This window comes from Rhinopithecus bieti, unplaced genomic scaffold (assembly GCF_001698545.2).
Source record: "Rhinopithecus bieti isolate Rb0 unplaced genomic scaffold, ASM169854v2 scaffold_6710, whole genome shotgun sequence".
NCBI lineage: Eukaryota > Metazoa > Chordata > Mammalia > Primates > Cercopithecidae > Rhinopithecus > Rhinopithecus bieti.
In genome coordinates this window covers 871,676-888,059 of record NW_016805362.1, presented here as the reverse complement: position 1 = coordinate 888,059, position 16,384 = coordinate 871,676, and the positions used below count along the sequence as shown (strand labels likewise).

General features: G+C 42.2%; 1 pseudogene across 1 annotated transcript; it reads right to left on the bottom strand.

Moving 5' to 3' along the window:
- Positions 1 to 11,421: 11,421 nt before the first annotated feature.
- Positions 11,422 to 15,742, bottom strand: LOC108529767 (arginyl-tRNA--protein transferase 1-like; annotated as a pseudogene). Its single transcript, XR_001885664.1, has one exon. The product of XR_001885664.1 is annotated as an arginyl-tRNA--protein transferase 1-like (transcript).
- Positions 15,743 to 16,384: the final 642 nt, after the last annotated feature.

Below are 16,384 nucleotides of genomic sequence, written 5' to 3'. Positions count from 1 at the left end.
TTCTGCTGGGCCTCCCCCTCAGACTGGATTCTCCCTATGGGAAAGGCTTAGGATTTGTGCACATTCCACCCTAGACCTCTGGGGAAAGCGGCAGACCAACATCGCTGGTCGTGAAAAACCATCCGGGCTGGTCGACTGTGTTTGCAGCCGGCTTCACATCTATCCTGAAAGGTGAGTATGTGGCTTCCTCTCCCCTGTGGCAGGGAAATGGTGGAGACTCCTCAGACCATCCATCCTTCCAGCCATGGTAACTTGCCACCAGTATTTAAAGTTATGTCTGGGGTTGCCAGACAGAAAGTGGTTTGCAGACAATGGTGTGCCAGTCACACAAGCAGACCCTCCACAAGATACCCCATTTGGCCAGTTCAGCTGGAGCACCCATGACCTTCTTTCAAGTTCTCTGTATTTCAGCCAAATTAAACCTCATACTGTTCCTGACACATGCCCTGTCTTTTTATCCCTGCACAGGGCTGCATTCCTCTGCCGGGAACACTCTGGCCCTCTTTCTTTCCTAAAATTGACTTGAGGTCAAAGATCAGCTGTCTCAGGAGACCTCTTTCCCTTCAATTAGAGACAAGCCCTTCTTCCTAAGAACATCCATAGGATTCATCTGAACTCTTAGATCCCTTCTCATTCCAGCTCATGGTTTTGAGTCTATCCTCTGAGACTCTGAACTCCTGAAGAGAAAAGAGCATGACTCTCCACCTCTGGATCCCAGTAGTGCTACATGCTCCTGTATTCGTGGTTTCATTCCATCAACACACATTTACTGACACTGCTTCAAAAAGCCCTTTCCTGACCACCCTGTCCAAAGTGGGCTTTTGTACCACTGAATACAATCAAACTTCCTTTTTTTTATTTATTCTTTTACTTGTAAATTCCCTCTCTCCCTAGAATGCAATTTCAATCTGTCTTGTTCACCTCTGTATTAGTCTGTTCTCACACTGCTATAAAGAACTACCTGAGATTGAATAATTTATGAAGAAAAGAGGTTTAAGTGACTCACAGTTCTGCAATCTTAACAGGAAGCATGGCTGGGAGGCCTCAGGAAACTTACAATCATGGCAGAAGGGGAAGCAAGTGCATCTTACCCCAGCAGAGCAGGAGAGAGAGCACTTGAAGCTGGAGGTGCCATACTTTAAACTCTCAGATCTCGTGAGAATTCACTCAGTTTCACGAGAACAGCAAGAGGGAGATCCAATCACCTCCCAGCAGGTCCCTCTCCTGACATGTGGGGATTACAATTCAACATGAGATTTGGGTGGGGACACAGAGCCAAACCATACCAACCTCAGTGGCAAGTATAATGCTTAGCATAGAGTAGGTGCTCAGATAGTTGTGGATGAAGGTATCAATTAAGGAATAAATGCCTGGAGCATATAGGTGTGACTTCGGTTTTGCACAGAGCTTTCAAACAGCAAGCAGGTTGAGAGCCCCAGGCCTCTATGAGAGTGGTCAGTCTGTGGCCTGAGATGTGTGGAGTTAGTATTAGGTCTGTGTGCACACAGCCTACCCTGGCACCACCCTCCTTGCCTGCCCATTGGAATGGACATGTTCTGCCATCGGGTGATGTGGTAATTCTCTGCAAACGTCACTGTGTGCTCATCTCCATATGCAGGTCCCAATTCAAATGAGAGGAGCAGCACGTCTCACACATTTGGGCCTGTGCTTAAATGCCTTATGAGCTTCAAGGAAAAGCATCAGTCTTATAAAATTTAGGAAGCGTTAACAGAAATTAAGAGTTAGTAAAGCAAAATAGCAGTGATATCTTCCTAACGATGTTCAGCCCCACTTCACCCTCCTGAACATTTTCAAGGATCTGTGGCCGTGTGAAACCCTGAAGGGAAGGTGAACTTTTATTACACATGCCACTTGGATGGCATTGAGAGCTCTTTTCTGCACTTGCAGAGGTTTATTTGCAAGGCTTTTCCCCTTCTTTAGGATCTCAATTAGGGGCAAGTGGACTATTCCCAGGGTGAAGTGTGTTCAGCATGTATAAAAATGCCTTTGTGTCCGTTACCACAATGTCTTACCATTTGAGAAATGAATTTACGAGGAAAAGTCCAAATTAAATAGGGATTACACTGATCCCTTTTAAGAATTTTCAATTCATATTGGTGCATTCTATTTTCTGGTGTGTGAGCACTAAACCAAAAACAGTCCTGCCCCAAGTGCTGGGATCTACGTACCCATTAGGCCAGGAATTCATTATGCAAAGCAGCTGTTCTACCAACAGCCAAGTGTCCCAAGACAATTTCCCTCATATGTGCTTCTCCTGCTGGGAGGCACGTCAACCCCCCCGCTGTGCATGAAATCCTTTATTTGCTCCTGTCTCTTGCTGCTCATTTGGCAGCAGGTGACCACGAAGGTGCCTGCCTAGGCACAGACATCCATGCAAGCACCGCCTTCACCTCTGGGAACACTCCCCAAGCACCTATTCCTCTCACTTCCACCTGTCTGTTTCAAGGAAACGAAAGAGCAGGCAGAACAAAGGGTGCATTTCTTAGAGATTATCTTTAGTAACTGCACATTCAAAAGCAGACAGACTGGTACTTTCCTAGGGTTGCAAAGCAAAACTCACTTCTATACCTCACGTTTACCACTCTTCTGCATGAGTGTTTCTGTTGTTCTTAATGTGTTCAGAGACTGCAAAGCTCAATATGGTCCAGTTTGGACTCATTCCTGGGGAAAGCTTCCTAGATATTTCCAGGGAGTCCCGAGCAGCTCCAGGAGCAGGCCCTGCCTGGGGTCCCGGATGCTGGGATTCGGCCTCCACACAGCACATGGGTGTTTTCTCGAGCAGGTTTCTCCAATGAGTCCAGCCTTTCTTTAGCTCCCTTCACTGAGACCAACACGCACCATTCCTGTGACCCCAGTTGCGTGGTTGGTTTTCTAGACCCTTATGAAAGAAATGCAACAGTAGGAAGGGGTGCTGATATATAAATATATATATATATCTCACTCTTGTTGCCTAGGCTGGAGCGCAAAGGCGCAATCTCGGCTCACTGCAACCTCCACCTCCTGAGTTCAAGTGTTTCTCCTGCCTCAGCCTTCTGAGTAGCTGGGATTACAGGCACCTGCCACCACGTCTGGCTAATTTTGTATTTTTAGTAGAGACAGGGTTTCCTCATGTTGGTCAGGCTGGTCTCAAACTCCTGACCTCAGGTGATCTGCCCACCTCAGCCTCCTGAAGTGCTGGGATTACAGGTGTGAGTCACCGCGCCTGGCAGGGATCCTGATATCATACACAAGGTGCTAATTAGGAGGTGACATCTGATAGGGACCCAGATGATTGGAACCTGTCGCGCTTGACGGGGAGGAAGCATGACTGGGGAGGAAACAGACCCGTTGAAGATCAAGAAATAGGAAAGAAAGACCTGAGACAGCAGTGTATAGAAGGAGGATATAGGGGAAAGGTTGGCAGGAAAGTCTGGGCTTGCCAGGTGGGCCAGTTTAGCTTTCAATGGGCAGGCTGAGGAGCTGGCTGAGGTTAGGCCAGGGGAGAGACAGAGCTGCTGGCTGCTGCATTGGGCAGGTGAAACTGGCGGTGTCTGCATAACGGGGCTGGGGTGGCCACTGGTTGAAAGAGTGCTGCAATAATCCAAATAAAACACACCCAGGGCTGCCCCAGCCCAGTTAGGCTGGAAAGACAGAGAATAAGGTGGGAGACTGGGATGCATCAGACACAGGATCCTGTAACTAGATCATGCATTGGCAGAAATTCCTGCTTAAGTGAAGACCTCCCCTCACAATTGCCTTAGCTACAGAAGAATTCATTCAAAGACAGCCCAAATCTGGGGGAAAAAATCAAAGATGCGGGAAATGGGAAATAGAATTCATACATTTATTTGATATAAATATAATTATGTCAAAATGTTTTATATCAAAAACATTGGCCCAATGGACCAATGTAAGAGGCTGAAAAAAAAAAGGCAAAGAGGCTTCTTCTGCCCCCTGGTGGCCTTTGGGGAAACGTCACTGAAAAGGCAGAAAGAGCAGAGGGGACCAGTTTCTCTCCACTTTGTACCCAAGGGTCAACTGAGCACGCAGCACCCTTGACAATAAGGGAGAAGTCCAGAGGGCTCGCTTCCCTCCCGCGCCAGCTCTCTCTCGGCCAAGGTTGGGCCACAGCCAGTGTCTCCTCCGCTGGATCCGAGCCAGTGGCTCTGCCCGGGTGGACAGCAGAGTTGCCGCTGAGGTTCTAACTGCTTCCATCAGGGCTCTCAGAGCAGCTGTTAGAACGGGTTGGGGAGCAGAGCAATTCTGACAGTGTCAGGAAAACATCCCCCTGGCTTCCCCGTGTCCAAGCTTGAAGACCCAGGGGCTGGATACACAGCCACAGACACACACAATTCACATTCAGCAAGGCTACAGAAAACAACGTTTAACTATAGAAACACCTGTTTTTGGTAAATGCTGCAGATCTATTTCCAAATATTGTCTTCCAGCCCACTCTCCCTCCCACTGAGGCAGCATCCCACAGGACCCAACGGTACCACTTTTCCAGTCCAGAAAATGTGCTTTCGATGTCCTGGTTTGATGCTGCCTTTCCGCTAACCTGTGCGGCTCCGTGAAAAGCCAATTTTAAGATGTGATGCCTCCTCCAGAATTCGCCTGCATGCAGAAGAAGGATGCAGAAGGAGGCAGAAAAGCCGGAGCAGTTGGGGGCAAGATGAAAACAGTCTAGTCATTATCAGTTAAACTGTAACTGATACGCTGCATGCGGCAGCGTGCTGAGCGAGACAATCAGCAGAGCCCGTGAAATGTTGCTGGTTTTCCAGATAGCCCGTTTAGTTTTGTCTCAAACAAAACAAAAATGTGCATAATTGTACCTAGTCCTCAAGCCCGTTTTATTTCTCCATTATACCAAGGAAAACTTGAATGGTGGCCCCACTGGAGTGAGGCTCCCGTGAATATGAATAATTGTTCCATGAATATGAATAATGGGTTCCTAGGAATAATTGTTTATCGACCTTCGATTAGACAGCAGCAGCCATTAGCATGTTTTTAGCCTTCTGACATTAGGGTCTTCTTTGTGAGCAGGTATTTAAAATGGATTCTAATTCCACGGTCTTGAAGGCCTGTTCCAATATCGTGAATTTTGCAGATAACTGTAATTTATCCTGTAACAGAATCTTTTGATTGCTTTAACTATGAAATATTTCCATTGCATTATACATTTGCTTATAATAGAGTATAGGAAATGTATTTGAGCCATTTGCTGGACAATTCAACATTGTCATTACCAAAGTCAACTCTCCGATTGGCCTGAAGCTACCCCGTTGTTTAGGGTTTCAAACCTTAGATAAGTTGAGTTTACTCCACTTTTTTTCTGTAATGTTTGTTAAAATTTGAATCTTATGACCTTTCTTTTTTGGTTAATACCTGCTTTGATCAAGATATAGTGGGCTGAAGAACAGCAGCAAGGCTGCGTTCTGAGCTGTCTACACCTGCAAATCTCATCAACTCCTATCAGCTGGGCAGCAGGTTGTCCAGTTCACCACTCCCGATGAGGACGCTGCAGTTCGCTGAGCTTCCTTCTGGCACTGATCTCACACACTTAGCAGTGCTTCTAGGACGTGAACTTAGTCTGGTTTGCCTTCCAAGTCCAGGTTCTCCAAAACATGTTTTCTTTTTCTTTTAACTTACTAAGTAGGTGAATAAAAGGATGTGGGGGCTTGCTGGGGGAGTGTGGTCCGAAGGTTGCTCCTGGTCTGATGTCAGCGCTCCCCACCCACCGTTGTCCACAGGGCATGGGTGGAATGCGTCGGCCATGCACAGGGAGAGCCGATCAGGGTATGATGTGCAGCCTTCCATTAGCACGTCGCTTCCAGTTCACTTTTTCCTTTTACTTTGGTACTAAAAATTTCTTCAGAGAAACATCTCCACAAAGCCCCATGCTCTTTCCCCTACACCACGTAACTCTAATGGAGCTCCCAGGAATAAGGCAGGAGCTTTGGTGCATGAATTCCAGCCCATTCTAGCTGCTAGGCGGTGATTGTATTTCCTTCCTTTCTGCCTTCCTTTTCTCTGTTCCAGATGGTGAAGTGGCCAGATAAGCGGCCTACTGATAAGTGAGGTCTACAATTCATCACACACCGATAATGCTGACATATAACAGTTTCCATATCTTTACAAAGGCAATAAATGGGTAAGAGAAACGAATAACACTCGTTAGAATAAGGCCAAACTAGTCTCCAGATTTTCCTTTTAAACTTCGTTCCTTTAGTTCCAAACTTTCCCAACAGAATCATTAGTGACTTTATCCCAAATATTAAATACTTCAAGCATAACCACCAGCTGCTGTAGATGCAGAAGCCTTAATTGCATACGGCTGGCCACACACTGATTATTTTCCTGGCTTTCTTCATAAAATAACAAATGGAATTGCAACGTGGCTCAAGAACAGGCAGAAACCAGGAAGACTGGAAGTAGTCATTTTTACTTTCTGCAGGCGCTGCCCTTCATGCTTGCACAAAACTCTCATGGCCACTGCCCGTTAGCAGGGGCCCCTTCCAATCTCCCACCCCCACAAGCTCTGCCCAAGGGGGTCTGCAACCAATTTTTGGTGAAGCAAGTCCAGACTAACCTCCCCATATCTAAATAAAATGCCTCCACTGAAATTCCATATGATCTAAGGATTGAGACATTGACATGCAACTTGGCTTAGAAGTAGGCTGGAAAAAACCCTAGTAATCAAAATTGCCCTAAAAAAATGCAATAAAGGAATAAAACATCTCCAAAAGGCAGAGCCATAAATCTTTCCAATCTTTCTTCTGGGTTGATTTAATCATGTGTGTTACCCACCAGCTGTATGTTAAACAGTATAAGGGAGATGCTATGATGAGTATTTATTTTTTTCTCACCTTTCTTTTGCAGATTTAGGTCACTGAAGATTTTTGAGTAGACTTGTTTTGTAAGATGCATGAACATCCTTTTATTGCTATAGATTCAGAGATTGTTCTTGATAAAGTGTTTTATTTGGGTAAAATAAATATGCAACTAGAAAACTAGAAACCTGGAAGAAAATTTAAGATGCAATATTTAAAAATGGAAATAAAAGAACAGGAATCCTGTGTAAATATTTCTGAATTAATCTTTCAGTCATTCAAATTGTTCTTTAAGGAAGCAGCATCTCTGTACATAGCTTAACTGTAAATCTAAATGGGACAGTTATCTTAGGAAATGGACACAGTAATGAGATGCTACAACTGCACATATGCATAGCTGCACTTCAATCAAAGGTGGAACTAGATGGCTCAATGGAAATTACATATGATGATACATTGCAAAGTGTCAAAGAAAGTTGCCCCCAAACAAAGGTTCCATAGTTCCACAGTTTTACCACACAGAAACCTAAGAAAGTATCAAAGCTTGACACATTTTAATTTTTTTTTTTTTTTGAAACGGAGTCTCACACTGTCACCCAGGCTGGAGTGCAGTGGCACGATCTCAGCTCACTGCAACCTCCACCTCCTGGGTTCAAGTGATTCTCCGGCCTCAGCCTCCTGAGTAGCTGCGATTGCAGGCGCCCGCCACCAGGCGCAGCTAATTGTTTTTGTATTTTTAGTAGAGACGATGTTGCTCCATGTTGGCCAGGATGGTCTTGAACTCCTGACCTCGTGATTCGCCCACCTCAGCCTCACAAAGTGCCGGGATTACAGGCGTGAGCCATTGCATCCGGCCCGAATTTAAATTGTAAATTTTAATTGAATTAGACACATGCGGCTAAAGCTACCTTATTGTACAGGGCAGTCTTAGCAGTTTGTGTCATTCTACCATAGTCAAAAATCCAAACCCTTTATCAAGTTGATTCTGTGAGTCAAAACTGAGACTACATCCTACAGTTGCTACGGAGCTTTCACTACGTATACGCTCTCTTGCTGTACGTATGTATGTGTGGATAATATTTGCCTTAACGGTCAGTAAAATAACTCACATCAGCAACAGTTAACTTCCAAAGTACAGTCTGGCCACCTATCGATATTTTAAAATATGCTGGACAAATACATAGAACTGTTCACATACGACTGCGCTAAAAGCCTTAAGCTCTGAATTCACAAATCTAAAATGCTGTTTTTCTTGTTTCATGATGAGAAAGCTCCAATAGTTGAGAGATGCTATTCAGATTCACTGAATACTGAATTAACAAAGTGCGATGAATTGGATTTCATGAAGTATTCATGAGTTTTCATTTAGCATTAATTAAATTTTTAAAAACCTTATGTTAAATAATTTTAAGACCCTGGCGCAGACTGACAAGCATGGAAAATTAAGGTTCAGAGGAAAATTCCATTCAAAATCACAGTTGAATAATATGTTGGGAGTACAACATTTATATATATAAATACATACACGTGTACACACATACACACACACAATTTTTGAGAGGCAGGGACTCGCTCTGTCACACAGGCTGTATAGCAGTGGTGTGATCATAGCTCACTGAACTCAAGTGATCTTTCTGTTTTGGCCTCCCAGGTAGCTAGGATGACAGGCACACAACACACCTGGCTAACTGATTTTGTTTTTGTAGAGATGTCTCACTATGCTGCCCAGGCTTGTCTGGAACTCCGGGCCTCAAGAAATCCTCCTGTCTTGGCCTCCCAAAGGACCTTTTCCTTATAATGACTCTAGCCTGTAACATTAAAATAAATAAATCTTTAAAACTACTTTTTAAATATTGCATTTAACCAAACTTTAATGATCAAAGAAACAAAAATACTTGTGCTAGTCACTAACAGTCTGCTTTATATGTGCCAGACAAGTGAAGGATGCCTCTAAGATGGCTGAAATGCTGCATTTCGAGTGGTATTACAAATGCCGTGTAATAGTAAGATCTGTTATACTAACTTTTAAAAACAGCACTTTTAATTTAGAATTGCTTCTTCATATTGCAGATGAAGAGCTGTGATGAGGAAACCACGCTCTCTACATGCATGCAAGCTATTTTGAAACTCTAATAAAAATTTGGGAAACAAAATGACTTCAACTTTAATTCTTAGTCTAATCAAAATAGTTAATGGGACTGGGTGTGGTGGCTCACGCCTATAATCTCAGCACTTTGGGAGGCTGAGGCAGGCAGATCACTTGAGGTCAGGAATTCGAGACCAGCCTGGCCAACATGGTGAAATCCCATCTCTACAGAAATATAAAAATTAGCTGGGCATGGTGGCACACGCCTGTAGTCTCAGCTACTCAGGAGACTGAGGCAGGAGAATCACTGGAGCCTGGGAGGCGGAGGTTGCAGTGAGTCAAGATGGCATCACTGCACTCCAGCCTGGGCAAAAGGGCAAGACTCCGTCTCAAAAAAAAAAAAAAAAAAAAAAAAAAAAAAAAAAAAAAAGTTAATGAGACAATATTTTCTAGATAGGACTCAAGAGCCCAATGGCGACAACCATCTGAATAGTAAAATACAATTTTACCAAAATCCCCAAATAACCAATATAAAACTTAGCAAGATTATAATAGAAATATGGTTACCCATCTTTTCTAGTAAACTCGGTTTAAAGACTTCTGTTTTATAAAGAATCAAATAAATTAGAACCTTAATTTGTTTTAAATACCTTTAAGCTTTCAAATAAGGCAATTCTAGTTGGAAATTTTAGAGGTGTGCATCCTGTGAAAACAGTAGTCTTGGCATCTCCCGGAAAATATCTAGTGGAAGGAACAAGGAGAGGAAAGGCGCTAAGTTTTCAAAGCTACATATTTCCTGAAGCTGCAGGTAAGGAAAAAATTCCTACTGTCCAGTGAAAGGGAAAAGGAACTGGGAAATCAGGAATAAGAATAATGTCAATGAGCGTCCTAGTGCATTCCAGCTGCTTAACAGAACACCATCAACTGGGCGTCCGGGAAACAAGAGAAATGTATTTCTTACAATTCTGGAGCTGAGAACTCCAGGTTGAGGTGCTGGTAGATTTGTTATCTGGTGAGGGCCGCTTTCTGGTTCACAGAAGGTGCCTTGTGTCCTCACACGCTGGGACGGGTGAGACAGCCCTCCAGGGTCTCTTTTTGGAGGGCTCTAATGCCATTCATGAGCGCTCTGCCCTCAAGACCTAATGCCCTCCCCAAAACGCTGCCTCCTAACACCATCACAGTGAGGATATAGATTTCAATATATAAACTTTGGGAGGAACCAAACCGTGTCTATAGCACCAAGTGTTTCAGAGAACTCCCATGAAAATGTTAGTGCTGGTCAATTACAACTCCCACTACCCAAAAGGAGGGGCCAAAGTCTTAAGGCCTCATTCCCAAAAGATTCTAGACACAGTGGAATATCATGCAGGCATTAAAAAGATTATATTCTGCCCAGACAGAGTGGCTAGTAATACCAGCACTTCGGGAGGCCGAGGTGGGTGGATCACTTGAGATCAGTTCAAGACCAGCCCGGCCAACATGGCAAAACCCCGTTTCTACTAAAAATACAAACATTAGCTGGGTGTGGTAGAGCGCGCCTGTAATCCCAGCTACTAGGGAGGCTGAGGCACAAGAATCACTTGAACCCAGGAGGCAGAGGCTGCAGTGAGCCGAGATCGCACCACCACACGCCAGCCTGGGTGACACAGCGAGACTCCGTCTCAAAAAAAAAAAAATTATATTCTTCCTCATTTATGCTCAAATGTATTAAGATGTTCACAACATATTAGATGAAAAAGTTATGAAACAATATACACAGGATTCCGTATTTCTTTTAAAATAAAACAAGACATATACATATATGTAAGGTAGGAAAAAGCGTCCAAGGGCCCTACACCAAAATGTGAAAGGTAGTCAGGGGTTGTTGCCGATGGGATTAAAAGTGTTTTTACTTTTTCTTCAGTATTCTTTTCCATATTGTCTAAATGTTTCCTGATGAACACTGTCCATTTCAAGTAAGAAAAGGCTAAGTCTATTCTGGAGGAAAAAAATGTCAGTGGGAATTGTAACAAATATTTAAATCACTTGGAAATAGGATTAATTTTATCACCAACCTACCAGGACCCTCTTTACTGTAAAGAGATAAAACGCTAGTAAATGTATTGCGTAAATATACCACAGACTATTATGAACAATTAAAGCATACTTTGTATTTTTGAAAACTTCTCTGCAAACTTTCTAAGATAAATTATATTTGAATTGATATTTAAAGTCCTATTTTGAATCCCTTTGGGTTGTAAAAGTCTATTCCTTAATGTATCTTATGAAAATCCAGACTTTTGGCTTAAAATGGGATTTCACTCTCTTTCTGAGGAAGGAATCCACCATACTTTGATTTAGATAACCACACGGTCTGGAACTCCATTTAGTGAAAATTAAATTGTATGATTCATATAGCCAGTGTCTTCCCTCTGTTTTCTACATATTCACACAGCAGGTGAAATGTGTTCAGGAATTTGAAAGATGAAAACATATGTCTTTTAGGTAATGACCACCAAGAGCCACTGCAGATAGAAACAGCTTTATTTTTTCCATTCAGGCTTTTATCAAATAACTTGTTCAAAAAGCATATACGGGAGCAAAAAATACCACATGCAATCAAACTTGTTTTGCCTTATAGTCATTGGTTTTCTTTTAGAAAAGAATGTGCACTTGAATAATTTCTAATTCAACCATTTTCCAACTGTTTCTACTTCATTTCTTTCACGTTAGCAGCGACAGATACATTTTAGTTAACTGTCCATCATATTCCTTATCTTTATTCATACTGAAATAACATAAAGCCCATAAAATCAAAGCATATACTGTTCAGAAATCTGAAAAGGTTCTTTTACATAATAGATTCTGACATGTTAAGAAACTACACACAACAAATATTTGCAAAATGAATGAAAAATAGGATAAAGCTATTTAAAAGTCAACAGAGTAATATTTATCTAAATAATTTTAATCAAATGAACAGTATATTTATCTGATAGCATCTATCTTTTAGAATACAAAAAAAGTGCTCAGATTACATTTAAAAAAATAACAAAAATCTCTTAGAATGGAAATAATTTAAATAAGGATGGTAGCACAGGGAATCAAAATTACATCTTTGCTCCCAAAACAGGAAGGCAGGTGTAATGTATTTGAAATCAGAAGGGGACACAATACTGAGATTGCAAATGCAAAGTTTCCTGCCTTGGAAAGATAGAAACTGTCTTTGAAAAGTCCTTGTGTCTTTCTTTATAGAAAGCCACAAGCATAAAATCACATCTCTCAGCTAGACTGCTGGTCAAATAATAAGGTTGGGTCACTTTCCTTGACTATGCTTTTCTAGCTCACTATCAATATTCACTCAGCTGGGGTTCAAAAGGACACATAGGTGTCCTTTTAAGACACTTTGACTACTCAGATCAATATATCAAACAAACATAATGCATGAATACAGCAGCCAAGCAGAAGGATCTCCATGCTCAAGTCACTCTGAGGCTTTGCTGGAGTCAACCTACAATGCCACCCTCAGGGATAGCACAGTGGTTCACAGACAGGGATGATTCATCATTTTCCTCTGAAAATGAATTCTGCAGGAAGAAACCAGAGTTGTGGTAAGATGTTGAAATCAAGTTTTCTCTTCATTTGATATTCAAGGGTTGTGATCTTTATGAATACCATTTTACATGCTAATCACAAAGACAAAAGGAGGAAAGATGCAGTGATAACATCAAGTTGGACATCCAAACGCTAAGGGAGCCACGTACCAGCCCTACCCTGCTTTTTTTTTAATAGTGCAGAGATTACTTACTACACTTTCTGAAGCTTTATTTTGAAATTTATTTCAAATTTCAGACATGTTCAAAATTTACTGTTGAGGAAATGGAAACAGCATGTAGAACATATTTCTAATTGTATTAAAATTACATAGGTGTGTGTATACATACATGACAGTTCTTGAGTATGGTAGGGTTTTAGATGATTTTTACTTTTTATTTACACTTCTTACTGTTCTGCTTACAGTATCACTTTTGTTATAAAATGAAACTCTTTTCATTTTAGAGGAAAAAGAGAAAAAAAGCTCTATAGAGTCTGAAGGCAGTTCCAAGTAAGTTTCTCCAATGCTCTTATGAGACTATTTTGCAGGTCAAAATCCCAGAAAAATGTAAAATCTTGTGATCAGAGAAAATGGCTTTGCTCACTACTCTAGCATGGTTAGGAGGGTACTCGGCACCTGGCAGGTGACACACACGCTCTGAATGAAGAAATACGGCTGACTTGGATTTTGAGTTTCCACAGATTTCATTTTTAAAATCATTCTTTTATGATCCTTTTTATTCTAGTTAGCTAAGGATATTTTCAAACTTTTGTCAAAATTCAGTACATTTTAGAGAAAAGTTTAAAATCAGCCACAGGATTCAAACTACCATGTTTTATAATATGGCTTTTAAAAAAGGATGAACCAAAACAGAAAAATGGGCAACGTGGGGACTAAAAAGGGCTTGCTGGCCAAACAGCTGGTGGCAGAAGAGGGGATCAGCTGACAAAGAGGGCACAAGAAAATAACCCTCCTCTGTTCTTCATCCTGTTTCCCAGACAGCTCGACTATAGCTAAGGGACATGTCTGACTCTCCTCCTGTACCCAGCACAGTGCCTGCCACCTTGACAGGTGGGCAAAGGACTCAGCAAAACAAAGTGAGAGGGAAGGAGGCGGCTGGCCTCTGAGAGGGAAGGAGGGGGCTGGCCTCAGCTCTGAGTGACAGGGAAGGAGGGGGCTGGCCTCCACTCTGAGTGACAGGGAAGGAGGGGGCTGGCCTCTGAGTTACTCAGGGGCGCAGAAGCCACCCTGACTGTGACTCTCACATCAAAGGGCAAGAAATGGATTGTTCTAGCTCTTATCCTGGAACAGAGGTCAGAATGATTCCTTCTTACATGTGATTTGGGCATAACTACGAAAGTGATCACATACTAACCAATTTCCAATAACAACCAAAGACAAATGTTCTGAGTTGTAAGATAAAAAATTAGGGACTATTTCCTTTGGATGAGGCTTAGATCAAGGCAGGAACCAACGTTTTTCTTTTAAAACTTTAGTTTCTTACATTTTTAGAAATAAAGCAAATAATATAACTAGAGTAATTATGTATTTTATTGTCCAAACTGGGATATTTTTTAGAGTAAAAGGGAGTACTATATTCTAGGGAAAAAAACTATGCCAAGACAACAGACATGAACAGGACTGTCCTGAACAAATGGATACCTGATGCTAACACAAGATCCTTTTTAATGTTTTATTTTTTTCAAGCTCTCTATTAAACTACATAACATTTGGCAGCAATTTAATATTGAACACTGAGTAACAGCACACAGTTTTGTTGAGAAGACATATTTTCTAAGTGATGAAACAAACTTTCTACCTTCCCCATACTTAAGGTTTCCTAACATAAGTTCATGTTTAAAATGGGCCTGAGGAAAGTCTGTTTTAATTTCTTTAACAGAACCAAAAAAAAAATGCACAACTGTGATTAAGTTACTTAGATTCACTTCTTCATTTTACAAAATTTAAACAGGAGAATCTGAGCATATCTTGTTCTAGAAAGAAACCTCCAAAATGATAAACCCCAATTACGGGGCTAGGTCACAACACAGTTTTAAAATCTTTATATTAACCATGAGATTCTCACAGATACATTGCCACAAAATATTTTTTAAAAGCCATAGATAGTCAAAATAAAAAATGTCTTAATTTGTGGGTGGTGACAGTTATTTCTCCACAGGTACTGAGTAAGCACCCTGACACAAACCATCAGCACAACACAGGAACCCCGGCAGAGGCGAACAGGTCAGTTTCTGAACAGCAGCATCCGCTCGGAGCACTTCTGCCCCACCAGGCTGGCATACTGCAGAACAGCGGCCTCCTCACTTGGGTCTTTCTGCTGTTTCTTATAAACACCGTAATGCATGATGGCTCTCTTGTGAAACACCTGCAATCGGTCAGGTTCCGTACTGCGATCTTCATCCACTGCTTCTGGGTCCTGGTTGAAACGGCAGTACTTGGAGTTTTCAAGTGAAGGCAGGCATTGCTCAATGGGGACCCAAACATATGTCTCGGGGCACAGCAAATCAGAAGGTCTATACTGACCCTTATATTTCATCTTGGGACACGAATGAATGTAGAAACCCATATAATAATAGCTGAGTTGAGAAGTTTTCTCATGAAGCTGCCTAGTAAAAGCAATTTCTCGTAGTGCAGAGTAGACACCCAAAGACAAAACTAATAATCAGGATCGTAGTACAAATACACAGATGACACACAGTTTGGGAGGATGTCAATCACCCCACAGCAATGATCTTTCCATCAAGCCAGTACTGCTGGTGAAAGGAGCCATAGCCACAATCTGGCCCATTAGGGGAGTCTCTGCCTCCAAGGGTGAACTGCAAAGGAATCTTGTGAACTCAGTCTTTCCACATTCATCGGGTAGATCCTGGTGTATGGCCACTTGATACTTGACATACAAAGAAAAGGACTGGCTGAAAGACGACTTGAACTCTGGGTCCTCAAAGGAGGCAGGTACTAACCTCACCTCTAACTTGTGTGATGCATTCTCTGGTAAAGATTCAAAATTAAATCTTCGAGTGATTTGGGCTGGTTGGATTTAGCCTTTGGTGGAAACAAAGATGGTGGGTGACCTTGAGCCTGGAAACCCTCAATTTCTCCAGCTGGGTTCTGCTGCATGCGTTTTAACCTTTTCCTTTCTTTCCGGATTTCCTTTGCTTTTCGACATGGAGGCTTACTCAAATCAGCCCCTTTGCCTGGCTTAGGAACTGTGTGAACTTTAACTGAATGTGATGGTTCANTTTTTTTTTGAGACAGAGTCTTGCTCTGTCACCCAGGCCGGAGTGCAGTGGCGCCACCTCACCTCACTGCAACCTCCGCCTGTCAGGTTCAAGCGAGTCTCCTGCCTCAGCCTCCCAAGTAGCTGGGATTACAGGTGTGTGCCACCACACCAGGCTAATTTTTGTATTTTTAGTAGAGATAGAGTTTCACCATGTTGGCCAGGCTGGTCTCGAACTCCTGACCTCAAGTAATCCACCCGCCTCAGCCTCCCAAAGTGCTGGGATTACAGGCTTGAGCCACTGTACCCAGCCTTCATTTCTTAATTAAAAAATTTTTAACTTAAAACATAAAAATTATATATCAAGATGTCTTTGACGAGTATGTTCAAGTGAGGGTGGGCAGCATTAATATTAACACAAACTTGAGTATGTTAGCAATTAAGTAACAATTGCCATGCTGAAAGTGATAAAGACCCTCCAGGATGACAGCTGAAACGTCAAGCAGAGACAAAGAAGTGTGTCCAATTAAAACACTGGCCTCCTGCACCTTTATTTTCTGGCACATGATAAAGTTTACAACTCTCCAGCATCATTCTTGCATCTGATTTAAGTCTGTTTTGCCTCTCCCTGTACCAACATATTATGTGAAGTTTTC